The following is a 15,304-nucleotide window of genomic DNA, read 5'->3' as shown; positions in this document are numbered from 1 at the left end:
CCTCAGCCCAGAGGTGGCTTCAGGTCTGTGTCCAGGGCTTGCCACACTGACTCAGAGCTAAGTAACGTCTAGCTGGAGCTGGCACCGTTATGCTGGCGTGGTAATTCACAGTGAAACACATCACTAATGTACCCTCAGGTCCCCACGACCAGCGCCTGCTCTGTGTCAAGCTACCGTGGAATGTAAATCGTAGCTGGGAGCTACTCTATTGATTCACCTTGAGAAATTGCTGCTCTCTCGATGCAGGTAGCAGTAGGGGTTATACTACTGCTACCTGCATCTCCCACGTCTCCTCGAGAAACGTTTTATAGGGAGTTAGGTAATTGCTTCGTGAGCAAGGAAGTGGGTTCAGTAGCACCCATCTAACACAGTCTGCTTCTCTGTTCATCTCAGGAGAAGGATGTTTTTCTAGTGGGACCAAAAACCCTTCAGTCGTTGGCCATAGTCATCTCGCTAGGGTGGTCTAGCCAGTGAAGCCACTTTCTTCCCCCCAACAGCTTGACACTGCCCACGTTTGCTTTAGGGACTCTATTTCCCTGGCTGAGCCAGCCCGTGCCCCCTTCTGAAGACACAATCTTTTCTTAAATATATGAATGTAATTCACAGGTACTGGCTGGGGCAGGGGGCAGTGGTGGTGGTATGTTGCTTTCTTCATTGACTTGGTATGTGCATATTCTAAGCCATTAAGTCTAGTTCTTACCGTAAACCTTTGACTTGGCCATCTCTTTTCGCCGTTTCCAGGTTCCTGGGGGGGGGGGGGAGTGGTGGTATGTATCTTGTTATCCTCCTTGTTGTATTCTTTATAAGACACTCAGAGACTTTGCAATAAAACACCCCATGAATTATATCTTCAGATCAAGCACTGGGAACTGCACAGCAACATGGAGGCATCTGCCCAGAGCAGGCGTGGGCAGACTATGGCCTGTGGGCCATATCTGGCCGGCTGCCTGTTTTTGTAAAGTTTTATTGGAACACAGCCATGTCCATTCATTGATCTAATGTCTGCGGGTGCTTTTGCAGTTTAACTACAGACCTGAGTTGAGTAGCTGTGAAAGGGATGGTAAGCCAACACAAAGCCTGAAATATTTACTATTGGGTGCACTTCTGAAAATGTTTGCCAACCTTGGTCTGTAGAATTTGCAAGTCATAGAATTGCAACAGGGAAGAACTCGAAGTCCCACTCCTCCCACCCAAATTCGGTGAACAAATGGAGGATTAGAGAAAGAATGAGACTTGCGTAAAGGTCACAGAGCTTCTTAGTGGGAGAGCCAGAAACTGAACTCAGATTTTCCAGTTGCCTGTGTGAGTACTCGCCTCCTACTTTTGGAGGTGGAACGTTGGGAGTTTTACGGTTTACAGATGATAAGCCCTGGCAACACACTGAAATAGAGCTTCTTCAGTGGCAGGAGCTACTTTCCAAACTGATTTCCCCAGGTAAAATCACCAGCCAGGCTGGCATCGATATTCATTTACCAGCACCTGCCCGATGCTAAGAGTGGAAGGAAGGGCTAAGGACACCGATGAATAATTGCTATCCTTACCCTCTGGAAATTTGGATGAGAGGAAGACTCAGATTGTTTTTTTTTTTAACATCTTTATTGGGGTGTTAGTGTTTTACAATGGTGTGTTAGTTTCTGCTGTGTAACAAAGTGAATCAACTCTACGTATGCATATATCCCCATATCCCCTCCCTCTTGTGTCTCCCTCCCACCCTCCCTATCCCACCCCTCTAGGTGGTCACAGAGCACTGACCTGATCTCCCTGTGCTATGCGGCTGCTTCCCACTAGCTATCTATTTTACGTTTGGTAGTGTATATGTGTCCATGCCACTCTCTCACTTCGTCCCAACTTACCCTTCCCACTCCCCATGTCCTCAAGTCCATTCTCTACATCTGCATCTTTATTCCTGTCCTGCCCCTAGGTTCGTATGGAGGTTCCTTAAAAAACTAAAAATAGAACTACCATATGACCCAGCAATCCCACTATTGGACATATCCCCTGAGAAAATCATAATTCAAAAACAGTCATGTACCATAATGTTCATTGCAGCACTATTTACAAGAGTCAGATATTTGCACATCCTTTTATTTGCAGTGTGTTTAAATGTCATCGTGGGGCTGTGATCACGTAAAAGGAAAGATGTGTTAATTCGGCCTTGGCGGGGTGTGGGTAAGGGTGTTGTCAGAGGTGGCTCCACAGAGTTGGAGATGTTTGAGCTGTGTCTCAAAAGAGAGTTCTTCAGGCAGAGGCTTGCAATGGATGTGTCTTGAGGGCCTCAAGGTGTAAAGTCCAGTAGTGTGGGAATACTTGTCTTACCACAGCCAGAGGTAGGGTGTAAGGGTATGTGGCGAGGCGGGGACAGGAAACACAGTTGGAAATGTAGGTTGGGCCCAAATAGTGGAGCCCATGGCATTTCATGATGAGGACTTTAGTTTACATTCTGGGGGTTTCTAACCTGTAGATTTCAGAACACATGGGAGACCACAGTTCTTATAACAGAGGGCCTACCCATCCATATGTGCAATAAGCATTGTGTGTAGTTTTAGTAATTAATATCACTAACAGAAATCAGAGCTTCGTCCCAAATATATGTAGCTGGCTGATACGATGATTCATCAACCCAAAATTCATTTAAAGTGTTACTAAACCAATAGTATCTTTTTGATCGCTGTGTATTTTCTTGATTAACAGATATTAAGAGTTAAATATCTATTGCTCAAAGTATGCAAAATTTTGGATTAAAAAATAATATTGGGAACTACTGCTGTTGATGACAGAGAGACATGCCATTTTCTGAGTTAACAAATAAATGGTATATAGGTTCCGGAGACGTGCTGCTCTAAATCTTATTAGCTGTGTGACTTGGACCAAGTTATTTAACCTCTTGAAGCCTTGGAATACTAATCTATAATAGTAGCATGATAACGTTTGCCTCTTACGGTTGTCATAAAGATATAACCATGTATGAAAAGCGTGTAGCATCCCATGCGATGCGCCCAGTACCGTCACCTATTTTTATTATTTTTGGTGGTACATGCAGTGTGTCTTAGATGTGACCCAGTGTGGAGGATGAGTTCAAAGGGGAGAGTCGTAAGACCTTTTGTTACCCAAGTGAGTAATAATGGGGGCCTGGAAGGGGCAGAGTGTGGGTGTATGGAGAGTATGGGGGAGTGTATGTCCACTGCAGGTAATAATGTTGAAAATGAAAGAACCCAACTTACGTTCACGCCCAAAGCAGTGGACTAGGTAGAGACTGCAGTTCAGTAAGCCTGTTCCTGTGATTTCCTGACACTGTATGGTGTGAATTAGCTGGCAAGTTCCATGGCTCTTAATTCCTGGAATTGATCTAGATAAGAATTCACCTAGGATAATTTTTTTTATTAGTTTAGTGCATTAATAACCCCTCTTTGCAGCATGTTAAAACTAGAATTAGAATATAAATATTCTGTTTCATAGAGCTTTCAAAGAAATGTATACAAGACAATATGTGACATATTCCAAATTTAAAAAAATTAAGTAAGACTTACATATCATTAATTATTGGTGTGTCTGTGCTTAGGAAAAAACTCAGGATAAATATTAAGTGTCATCTGAGAGATTTGTATTTCCTTCTTTGTCGTATCTGTATATTCCAAAGTGAATATAGGTATTTAAAATTTTTTAAATTTTATATTAGAGTACAGTTGATTAACAGTGTTGTGTTAGTTTCAGGTGTACAGCAGAGTGATTCAGTTATACATATACATGTATCGTGTTTCAAATCCTTTCCCCTTTAGATTATTACAGAAAATTGAGCAGAGTTCCCTGGGCTATACAATGGGTCCTTGTTGGTTATCTGTTTTATATGTAGCAGTATGTACCTGTCAATATGTATTTTTAAAAAGTGCTAAAAAGGAAAGCTTTAAAAGGGACTGGATCAGAAAGGCTGAAGGGAATTTGCCATCCCCCTCTTTTGGGGAAGCTGTTTACAAATGTTGGTGGGAGTGGGTGCCCTCCCAAGTGGGTTTCAGCTCAGTCAGATGGTGTTCTTCTAAATCTGGTGCTATGGGGGCAGCTCATAAAGGTGGGCGGAAGTGAGAAATTAGAGTAGCAGCAGTGCGTGCTCATGGGGCCAGTCAGAATTGGACTGTTATGCTTTATTGAATGATTTTTAATATTACAGTCCGGGCTAAGACATGGGATTCCTGTTATTTACCATCCTTTCTCAGTGTGCAAATTCTCACACACGTGGCTGCTGGCCCACGTGCGTGGGCATACAGTGTAGGGGTGCCAGGCCCTCAGCAGGAGCAGCAAGAACACTGATGTAGAGATCAGGAAATGGGGTGCTCTGGTCTCAGCTCTGGTGCTTAGTTTGTAATAGACTTAAGGCCTTAACCTCCCCGAGCCCAGCCTTTTCATCTGGGAATGAGGGATAATCATAACAGTTCTGACTACCTCACAGGGTTCTTTCGGAAATGCATTTTTTTTTTTTTTTTTTTGCGGTATGCGGGCCTCTCACTGTTGTGGCCTCTCCCGTTGTGGAGCACAGGCTCTGGACGCGCAGGCTCAGCGGCCATGGCTCACGGGCCTAGCCGCTCCGCGGCATGTGGGATCTTCCCGGACCGGGGCACGAACCCGTGTCCCCTGCATCGGCAGGCAGACTCTCAACCACTGCGCCACCAGGGAAGCCCTGGAAATGCATTTTGAACAGATTATAAACCCCCGTACACACGAGAGTTGTTTTTAATGTTGGCTTGGCCACTCTTCAACATTGTGGTCCCGGGCAAGTGACCTAAGCTCTCTGGACTCCGGTACTGCAAAACTAGGGCAATTGAATCTAACTTTTTGTCCATCCGACACAGCGGAGAGATAGGGGGTTCAGAAACACTGGGCCAGAGGAGCATACCCTGGGGCACTGATTCTCAAACTGAGCTGGCACCAGAATTACCTGGAGGGCTTGTGAAACCACAGATTCCTGGGCCCCAGGGTTTCTGATTTAATCTGTTGGGGCCTGAAAATACGCATTTCTAACAAATTCCCCCCATGATACTGATGCTGTGGTCCTAGGGACACCCTTCAAGGGTGAGGGCGGGTAGTAGGATGGTGGGAGAACTGTATGCATTATGAAAAACCAATTGAATTTAATATTTAACCCCATCCTCCATACCCACCGAAATCGCCTAAACTAGATGTTTTCTGAGATTCTTTCCTTCTCCTGAATATTTGGTTCTCTCTTGATACCTCAGCCAGTAGAAGCAAGAAGGGACTTCGGGATTAAGCAGGTCTCACACAAGTAGCCTAAATAACATTGACAAATCGTTATTCCGCGGCATCAGCTCGAATCCGGAGATGCTTATTCACACGTGTGTGTGCACCAGAGGCCAGTGATGTCTTTTGGCTCTGTTCTCCTTTTTAAAAATTCAGTGAGTAAGCTGATTTTGTAGGGAAGTCTCAGAAAGCAATTCCTGTAAAGCCAGCATTGGTAAGTTGAAATTGAGGAAGCAGTGCTGATTAATGCAGTCTTATTGAAGCTTAATCATGTAGAGGTCCCCCTAGATTCAGAGTTTGGACAGAAACCCTCCTACTCATCCCTTATAGCTCCGTGGTATGGTAAAGTTCAGTTTGCTCACATGGTGTCTCCTTTTTCAGTCAGGGTTAATTCTTAAACTGGAGGGGGTGAGTAAGAGAGAGAGTTGGCATTAATTGCTTCATCAACTGCTCTTGTGAGTCATCTCCTGCTTGTCTTATTAATTCAACTGGAAGGAGGAGTAACGTTATCTCTGGTTCCAAGGCCGGCTTCAGTTAACTAGGATACTCCCTCAGAGGGACTCGTGCTCATAGTTTCATTCACTTATTAAAGGAATGAATAGATTGTGAATCTCATTATCCTAGCATGTGTATATGTAAATACATAAATAGTAACATGTGACCTCTTGATGTTTATCAGTGATCAGATGCCACAGGCAGGATGTTAGCCCTGGATTATATTGAAGGTAATTGATTTAAAAAAAGAAAAGAAAGGGATGTGTTCAGGTTGATAGCTTCCCCGAATTCCCCTCTCCTTGTTTCCCATTTGATTAACAGAGGTGTCGAGGGAAGAAGGGGACAATTTCCAAATAAAATTGCCTTTAGTTCTTTTTGGAGTTAAACACAGTAGCTGGATTATTTTGAAACACAGTTGTACGTCTGTTATTTTCTACTACTTACGTTCAGCTCACTCGTGTCTTCCTGTTTGGCTTGTACCTCCCCCTTCTGACTCAGTCTTGATTTCTCTTCTCACTCGACCAGACCACTGTTCTTCCTCTGCCTTTGACTTTTTCTTACTTGGTCTCCCTTGAACGGCCTTTTTCACTGAAGCATGTCTCATTTCGCTTTTCCCTGACGAAGAATATGGTTTATTCCCAGGCAGACACTCTAGATGGAAAGCACATCTTTCTCTTCACTACTAAATTCATTTTTATTCAGGAAGAGTTTACATACAGTGAAATGCACACATCTTAAATGTACAGTTCAATGAATTTTGATAACTGGATACGTCTGTGTAGCCAGCACCCTACTTGAGATGTAGGGCATGCCGGTCACCCCAGAGAGAGTCTTTATTTCTCCTGCCTGTTAATTCCCATCCCCCCATACTCAACCACCGCTCTGATTTCTTTCACCATGGATGAGTTTGGTCTGTTCTTGAACTTCATACAAACGGAGTCATTCAGTAGGTACCTTTGTTGTATCTGCCTCCTTTTGTTTAACTATCCTTTTTGAGATTCACCGAGCTGTTGCATGTATCAGTTCACTGTTTAAAAAAAAAAAATCTGACTAGTAGTCCACCATGTGTGTGTGTGTGTGTGTACTACAGTTTATTCACCCACTTGTTCATGGACATTTGGGTTGTTTCCACGTTTTGACGATTATGAAGAAAGCAGCTGTAAATACTCTTGTGCAAGTCTTTGTGGACATATATTTTCATTTCTCTTTGGAGTGGAATTACTGGGACATAGGGAAGGTGTGTAACTTTATAAGAACCTGACTGTTTTCTAACGTGGTTGTAGCATTTTACGCTCCCTCCACAAGTATAAGAAAGTTCCAGTTACTCCATAACCTCACCAGCATTTGGGCCCCTCATTCTTTTTAATTTTAGCTATTCTAGTTGTTCAGTGAAGTAGTATCACATGGTTTTAATTGCATTTCCTGATGACTAATGATGTCGAGCATCTTTTTATGTGCTTTTTGGCCATTTATATATCTTCTTTTTTGTAGTTTCTGTTCAAGTTCCTTGACAATTTTTTAAATTGGGCTGGTTGCCTTTTTTTGATGTGTGAGATCTTTCTATATTCTGAATAGAAGTTTTTTGCCAGATGTATGTATTACAACATTTTTTCCCCAGTGTTTCGGCTTATCTTTGTATTTCTTTTTAACTGTGTTTTTGGGTAAGCAGTTTTTAATTCTAATGAAGTCTAACTTATTTTTTTAAGATAAATTTTTTTTTCTGTGTCTTTATGGAGGTTTGGCCTACCCTCTGGTTACTGAGATGTTCTCCTAAGTTTTCTCCCAGAAGCTTTTTAGGTTAGCCTTAATATTTAAACCTTTGACCTGTCTCAAATTAGTTTTAATGTATGGTGTGAGGCAGAGGTCAAGGTTCAATTTTTTTCGTAGATTTATTGAAATCTGTGAAATAATGATTGAAAAGATTTTCTTCCCTCATCAGATTGCCTTAGTGTCTTTGTCAAAAATCAGCTGACTATATTTATTCTGTTTCAAGACTGTTTTATTCCATTGATCTTCATGCTAAACTTATGTCAATACCATACTGACTCGATTCAAGTAGCTTCATGGTAAGTCAGGTGTTGTGAGTTCTCTAACTTTATTCTTGTTTTTCAAGATTGTTTTGGGTGTTCCAGATCCTTTAGAGCTCCATACACATTTTAGAATTGACTTGTAATTCTTTAAAAAGCCTTTTAGAATTTGTTTGGATTGCATTGAATTATGAGGGACCAATTTAAGGAAAATAAATATATTAACAATATTGAGACTTCCAATTCGAAAACATAGTGTATCTTTCTGTCCTTTTGTTTATTAATTTGTTTCAGTAGTGGCTCCCTACTTTTGGTGCAGAGGCATTGCATGTCTTTTGTAAAGTGTAACTGTATTTTATGGTTTTTTTTTTGATACTGCCATACATTTAATTTTTTAGAATTTCGTTTTCAAGTTGTTTGATGTTTAGATAAGGAAATACAATTGATTTTTGTGCATTGACCTTGTCTGTGGACTGCTAACTTCACTTATTAGTGAGGGGAGATATAACCATGCCTTGTCCCTTACGTTATGGGGAAAGAATTGACTCTTTTACCATTAAGTGTGATGTTAACTATAACTTTTTCATAGTTGCTCTTTATTGGATTGAGGAAGTTTCCTTCTATTTCTAGTGTTCTTAGAGATGTTTGTTTGTTTTCATCAGCAATGGATTTTGAATTTTGTACAGTTCTCTTTCTGCCTCTAATAAGATATCATATAGTTTTTTTCCTCTATCTGGTAAATTACATTGATTGATTTTAAACTTTAAAGCAACCTTGAGTTCCTGGGGTAAAAACAAGTTATCATTATGTATTATTCTTTCTACCTCTTACTGAATTTTTTTTTGGTTGATATTTTATTAAGTATTTTTACAACTATGCCCATTAAGAATTGTCTTTAATTTTCTTCCCTTGTGTAGTATCTGCTGGCTTTTGGTATTGGCGTTATGCTGCTCTTATAAAATGTGTGATGGAGTGTTCCTGTTTGCACTATTTTCTGAAAGAACTTCTGTAAAATTTTATTTCTTTTAAAAATAATTGGTGAAATTCAATAGTTGAAAACATTTGGGCCTGGAGTTTTCTTTGTGCAAAGATTCTAAAAGCATTTAATTTAATTAAAAAATACCAGACAGCAAAATGTTCTTTTTTGGTTACTGTTCTGAGTTTTAACGCATGTGTAGCATTGCATAATTGTCACCATAATCAGGATACAGAACAGTTATATCGCTGTGTGCAGAGGATTTTGATAATGAATTCAATTTTTCTTAAAAGATAGACTATTCAGATTTTTTTGGGTTTTTTTTTTTTGGTTATGTTTTGGTAAATTATGTTTCTATTTTTTTGAAGAAATTGTTTATTTCATCTAAGTTATTGGCATATAGTTGTAATATTTATTATCTGTTCATTATCTGTAGGCTCTGTAGCGATATCGCCTTTTCCATTATTAATGTTATTTTGTTTTCTTGTTTTTGTGATTAGTCTTGCTACGAGTTAAAGAACAAACTGTTGCTGATTTTCTGTTTCACTGATTTCTGCTCTTATGTTTATTATTTCTTTCTTAGTTCTTACTTCGGGTATAATTTGCTCTCCTTTTTGTAGATCACTGATTTGAAATATTTATTCTTTTCTTTTCCTAGGTGCACAGGTGCATACATTTCTAGGATTATATCTTCCTAATGAATTATATGTTCTTAATGAGTACCCTTTAATTTTTATGAAATTGTTCTTTAGCTCTGGTAATTCTCCTTGTCTACAAGTCTGTGATATGGGTATGGCCATAAGAGCTGTAGCCTGTTCAGACTGCAGCCAAGGATTTGGGGTGAATCCTCACGTTTCAGCTGCACCACACAGATTTTGATATATATTACTTTTATTGTTACTTAACTCAGTATTTAGTTATTTCTATTTTATTTCCTCCCCAGGTTGTTTAATAGTTAAGTATTTTAATTCCCAGAAATATGGGGGATTTTTTAAGCTTTCCTTTTTTTGTTGATTGCTAAATACATTTTTGATTTACCTGTTTTTTGGCATAGTTGTTGCCTTAAAATTTTGAGGCCATTATGTTAGATGCATATATTTTCATGATCATAAAATCTTTCTTGATTTTTCCTTTTGCTGGTATATAATATCTCTCATGGTCATTTGTAATGCTTTTTACCTTGCATTCCATTTGTCTGATATTAAAAGTACTATCCTAGATTTTGTTTTTATCTTCTTTTTTATAATCCCTTATTTTAATTTTGTTTTATACTTTCACTTTTAAATGGGTTGCTGTTTTTTTCCCCTACGTATTGTGTATAGTTTAAATGCAATATTAGTCTCTGTTATTTAGTTAGTGACTTTACACCCAATTTTACTTGTTTTAAGTATTTTTATTAAGACTTTTTAGTCTTGCTTAATGTTTTCGAATGCCATTTCTTTTTGGTTTTTTTTTTTTTTAAACTGCTTTCCTTCCTTCCTTTGGATAGATTGAATTTTCTTTTGCTGGTTTTAGAAGAATACATTTTATTTTATTCTTATAGTGTCTAGCTTTATCTTAACGTAAACCTAGTTATCTCTAAGACTTATCAATAATTTCCCTGCTCCCCAGATCACTCCCTAATTCATAACCATTAGATCTTTCCTGTCTCAGGAAAGATCCTGAGACCTAACTACCTTCTTTCCTCCAAGAGTTTCCCTAAATACTTATGTTAGTTAACGGGCATAACTCTGAGATGATTCAACCTCCAGCCCGTGCAACTTCCCCATCTTGTTTGGAACCGGAAGTAACTGATACTTTCAGCAAGTTCATTGTTCTGGCAAAGTGGAGGATTGAATTGAAGGGGGTGACACTGGAGACAGAGATACCACCTGGGATCTACTGCACTAGTCCCGGAGAGTTTCAGAGGTTGCAAGTGAAGACAGTGGCCGTCAGAGTGGGAGGACTGTGGAACGGTCAGTAGGTCTTGACACATGTGAGAGAAAGAGAAGGTGATGGTGCTAAGCATGAATGGCAAATATATTAAATTCCTTTAATTTTTTTTTACCCTATCACCTTCTTGAATTCTAGTTGCATGAATTTTTTATCCGGGTTTTGTTGGCAGGGTTAAATGAGGCAAAACCTAAAAGACATGGCATATATCCTGGTATAGAAATGATAATTTAGAAAAAATTGAAGAGTTAAAAAAATGCTAACTTCCACATTTCTGTCTAAGATGACTGACTGTATGAATGGGCATAGGGAGGCTCAGGTGACCTAGGAGGAACAAGTGTTTTGCTTTTTTGGTTTGGGTTTTTGCTCTTTTTCCTGCAGTGGGCAGGGGGAAATGTACTTATGTTATTTCTTTTTTTTTTTTTTTTTTTTTTGCGGTACGCTGGCCTCTCACTGTTGTGGCCTCTCCCGTTGCAGAGCGCAGGCTCAGCGGCCATGGCTCACGGGCCCAGCCGCTCCGCGGCACGTGGGATCTTCCCGGACCGGGGCACGAACCCGTGTCCCCTGCATCGGCAGGCGGACTCTCAACCACTGCGCCACCAGGGAAGCCCCTTATGTTATTTCTTATTATTTTAAATTTGGGTCACCAATGGGACATCTAGGTAGCAGATAATTGAATATATAAGCTTAGAGCTGATACGAGAGAGGGATTTGAGAGTAGTCAGTAAAACTATAGGGGATCTTCCAGGAGGAGGTGATAGGGTCAGAAAGAGTAGAGATCCTTGAAAAAAAACATTGATAGCATGGATTTGGAGGATGGAAGATCCATCAGAGAAAATCAGGGGGACTGGGTTCTTAACCCAGTTCTGACACTAACTCTTTACTTAACCTTTTGAAAAGCACTTAATCCTTTCAGGGGCTTCTCTTTCTTTTGAGCCCTTTCCTCTCTCTCCCTCCCTCCTCTCCATTCTTCATTAATTCAACAAATATTTCTTGAATCCCTATTATATGTCAAATTCTGCTCTAGGTCCTGAGGTTAAAGCATCAGATAAGATATGGGCTTTGGCCTCTGGTGCTGAGAGCAGGCAACAGATTCAACGATTTTTCTGTTAAGCATTGTGATGCATGTATGTTACAGAACCACAGAGAAGGGGCATCTAAATCAGATTCAGGGGCGGAAAGAGGGAGTCCGAGGCTTTCGGGACACATGTCCATCAAACTAAGCTTTTCAGAATGCGAAGTAGTTTAGACCAGTAACCTAGACAGCGTGTACAAAAAGGGACAATAAAGTGCAGAATGGTATACAGGTGGGCTGAAGAAGCAGCTGAAGCGAGGCTGGCCTGACAGCATTGGAGAGGTTCAAGGTCTAGAGCAGGAGGGACCTGGTGTGCCAAACCCGGGAGTTTTGGGTTTTATCTGGAATGGAATGCAGACCCACTGAAAGACTGGAAACAGGGATGTGAAAAATCAGGTGTGTGTTTTAGAAATCCCATTCTTCTTGTGCTGGGCATTTGGTGTGATAAGGACCCAGGCGGTGAGCAGGGAGCCCAGAGGAGAAATAGTTATAGAAACTCAGGTGACAGAGGAATGTTTACTCAACAACCATGAAGCACCTGCTCCATGGTCATCCCTGGCCTGTGTGCCGGGGATCCCGCCTGGACCTGGGCAGACAGGTCCCTGGTTCTCAGGGAGCTTGTAGTGACGATGGAAAGAGTGGGCGGAGTGGAGAGATGTAAATGAGGCGGCAGCACCCGGAGGATTTGGTGACTCATTAGACGTTGGAGGTGAGTGAGAGGGTGGAGCTTCTGGTTGGGATAACTGGATGGGCTACCACTCCCTCTGGTGGGGGACCCAGCAGAGCTCAGCAGGGCCTGCAGGTAAACGTGTCTGGCACATAGTTGTATAAACAGGTCTAGACCTCCAGAGGGGCCTCTGCAGCTTACTTGGTTACTAAATGAAAGACGTGAACTAGGTGTTTAACGTACTTGATTTTGTTCGGTTCCATGATTCAATTTCAGTCTGTCTGTTACAGTTGCTTCGCTAAGAACCAGACTTCTTTACATATCTCCCGTAACTTAGTATGGGGCTGGGTAAAACGGATGGTTTCTTAGTTGTTTTGATCTGGGATCCAGTACCATTGATTTCATTACTCAGCCTCCTGTCCCTTTACCTTTCTAGTCCTGGAGTGAGCTCACTACCTGGATTTTGGCTTGTTATGTAAATTGCTGCGGGCAGTGGTCATCATGTTCATGAGCGCTTCAGCTTGTAGGGATTTGAGGATGATTTGGTCCAATCTGTGCATTTGACAGACAAGAGAATAAGCCTGGGGAGGTCGCGAGGCTTCCAAAGTACGAGTAGGGCTGGGATTAGGTCTCTCAGTTCACTGGTCTCTTTGGCACTGCCTGCTCCCCCACCCCCTTTTCTTAGTTCACACTGGAGTGCTTACAGAGCAAGGCAGAAATGTTTTTAGGTGTATATTTGTGAACAAGTTTGGAAATGACTGAGCCTGTGTATGTAACTTGGAGACTTTTGTAAAGCTTGTCGAGAAGCATTGGATTACTCTGGCTCTGATGCAGGGAGATGGTGTCCTCGGGTGTCACCCTTGGATTCAAGCAGCTCCCTTTGCCTGCTCGCCTGCTTTGGGGTGCCCTCCAAAGGCTGCCTGTAAGGCATCGTTTGACCCCAGGTAGAGAATCGCATCGCACTGCCGCTTCAAAGAAAAAGTAAAAAGAAGTGCAGAAACGACCGCACTGAGTGTGGGAAGCACTTCTTGTTGGTAAGAGTTTCAAGTGTTAGAGAAGGGATGTGTTGAAAGGACATTTACTTTCATCAGCTCAGAGCATCTGTTTTTTATTCTTTAAAAAGAAGCAACACCTCAAATTATGGCAGTCCCTAGGCAAGTAAGCACTTGAGATTTTGATCTGTACAGATTCTTCGATGGCGTGCCTTGCAGGACCTTGAAGTAGTGATTTGTAGCCCTTGACTGATTCTGTAGAATGACAGCCGGTTTTGGTGGGGAAGGGGAGAGAGAGGCAGCGATGGCTAAGGAACTGCTTTGTAAAACGGCAGATAAGCCATTTCTCTCAGATGTGGGTAGAAGTGGAAACTGGGCTTAGCAGACCCTGGAGAACAAATTAAAGGAGATAGGAAATGAAAATTCACCTCCGTGTTTTTTTTATTTTTAACTCGGTGCCCACCTCCAAAACATTCCTGCAGTGTAGGCTCCATCGTAATTTCTCCCCTCTTTTATACAGAATTATATTTTTTTATTGTGGCAAAACATACATAGCATAAAACTTGCCATGTTAACCATTTTTAATGTGCAAAATTCAGTGACATTAAGTGCACGCGCAATGTTGTATGTCACCCCTATCCTATCGTTGTAATTTTTATTTTAGGCTACAGTTTCCCAAATAAAGAAGATTGAGAAGTAGGGAAGCATCACCCTTAACCCCACGGTGCAGCATAACCACGGTTAGAATTAAGATGTTCATCTCCGCCTCTCTTTTTCTCATTCATATGGTTTTGTTCAAGCCTAGTTGCAATTTTGTTCATAGAGGTTATAAAGAGAATTTTCGAGTTGTTGGGAAATTTAAAGATGGTTCACTCAATTCCCCCCATTTTTTTTAGATTAGGAAACGAGTGGCTACAGGGGACAGTGGCTTGCATAGCTGGACAGTGGCCGAGCTGGGTCTGGTGTCCAGGTGCTCTGTCCCCTGAATCCCCTGCATTGGCCTGGTTTGTCTTTAGTTTCAAAATTATTGTAAAAAATTCATTTGTGGTTTATTTTTAGGGTAATCTCTCTCCCTCTCTCTCCCTCTCTCTCTCTCTCTCTCTCTCTCTCTCTCTCTCTCTCTCTCTCTCTCTCCTTTTTCTGTGTGGTTTCTGTGTCTGGATTTTTTTAAAATGGTGTCTTCAAACAGGAATTTGTTTTAAACAAGAAAATCACAACATTCACGCCATTCCCAGGGCTTATCACCCACGACCGAGACACTGACATCCACTCCCTTGTTGCCTCTGTTCAGAAATTGCTGTATCCAGGATGTTACCTCCTTTTTTGTTTTTTCCCCATTTTGTTTTGCTGATTGCAGTAAAATCAAAGTTTAAAGGTGATAGTCATTTTCCCAAGCTGAGATTTTTTTTTTTAGCCGGTTTCTTTTCCTTATTAAGATCTGTTTTCCACTTTGAATTGGGTGAAAACTCAGGAAGCAGAGCCTTGCAGCTAAAAACAGAGTGTCTGCTAACCACTTTACCCCCTCAGGGCTGGCCTGCCTGTATGATCCCTTTCAGTCCTCTCCAGCTTCTAAATTCCTATCAGGGAGTCGTTTGGGCCTCCTCCGGCCCACGTTGGAGGTCTGTGGGAGGTGTTCACGGAGCTGGAGGGGAGAAGCTGGGGTATATTGTTTGGGTCGGCCATGGCAACCGCCGCAGTCAAAAGAACAGGACTAGTTTTGTGCTGCTCTGTAAATGGCCAGGATTCAGCCATTATCTCTCGACTTCTGCTCGGCACCAGACAATCTGATCTCCTGGTAAGCTTAAACTTGGCTCTCTTCTCCTGCCCTTCTTTGATCACATCCTCAGCCAGGAATGGACGTGGGGAGGGAGTCCAGAACACGGCGAGATGTGT

At 41.4% G+C, this 15,304-nt stretch overlaps 1 protein-coding gene across 27 annotated transcripts in view; it reads left to right on the top strand.

The window, feature by feature from the left end:
* ATXN1 (ataxin 1) overlaps positions 1-15,304 on the top strand; it is a 398,514-nt gene that overhangs the window by 45,074 nt on the left and 338,136 nt on the right. Inside the window, exon 1 of one of the 27 annotated variants that reach the window (XM_073810372.1) lies at positions 14,801-15,206. The exons of the other annotated variants lie outside the window; for them this stretch is intronic. The gene's annotated coding sequence lies outside the window, so the exon portion shown is untranslated. Of the gene's footprint in view, positions 1-14,800; positions 15,207-15,304 lie in introns of those variants that run through there. 27 annotated transcript variants of the gene reach the window in all.

Source organism: Tursiops truncatus, chromosome 10 (genome assembly GCF_011762595.2).
Source record: "Tursiops truncatus isolate mTurTru1 chromosome 10, mTurTru1.mat.Y, whole genome shotgun sequence".
NCBI classification, from domain to species: Eukaryota; Metazoa; Chordata; class Mammalia; order Artiodactyla; family Delphinidae; genus Tursiops; species Tursiops truncatus.
The sequence above is the reverse complement of the archived record's forward strand: the minus strand, read 5'-3'. Positions and strand labels throughout refer to the sequence as shown.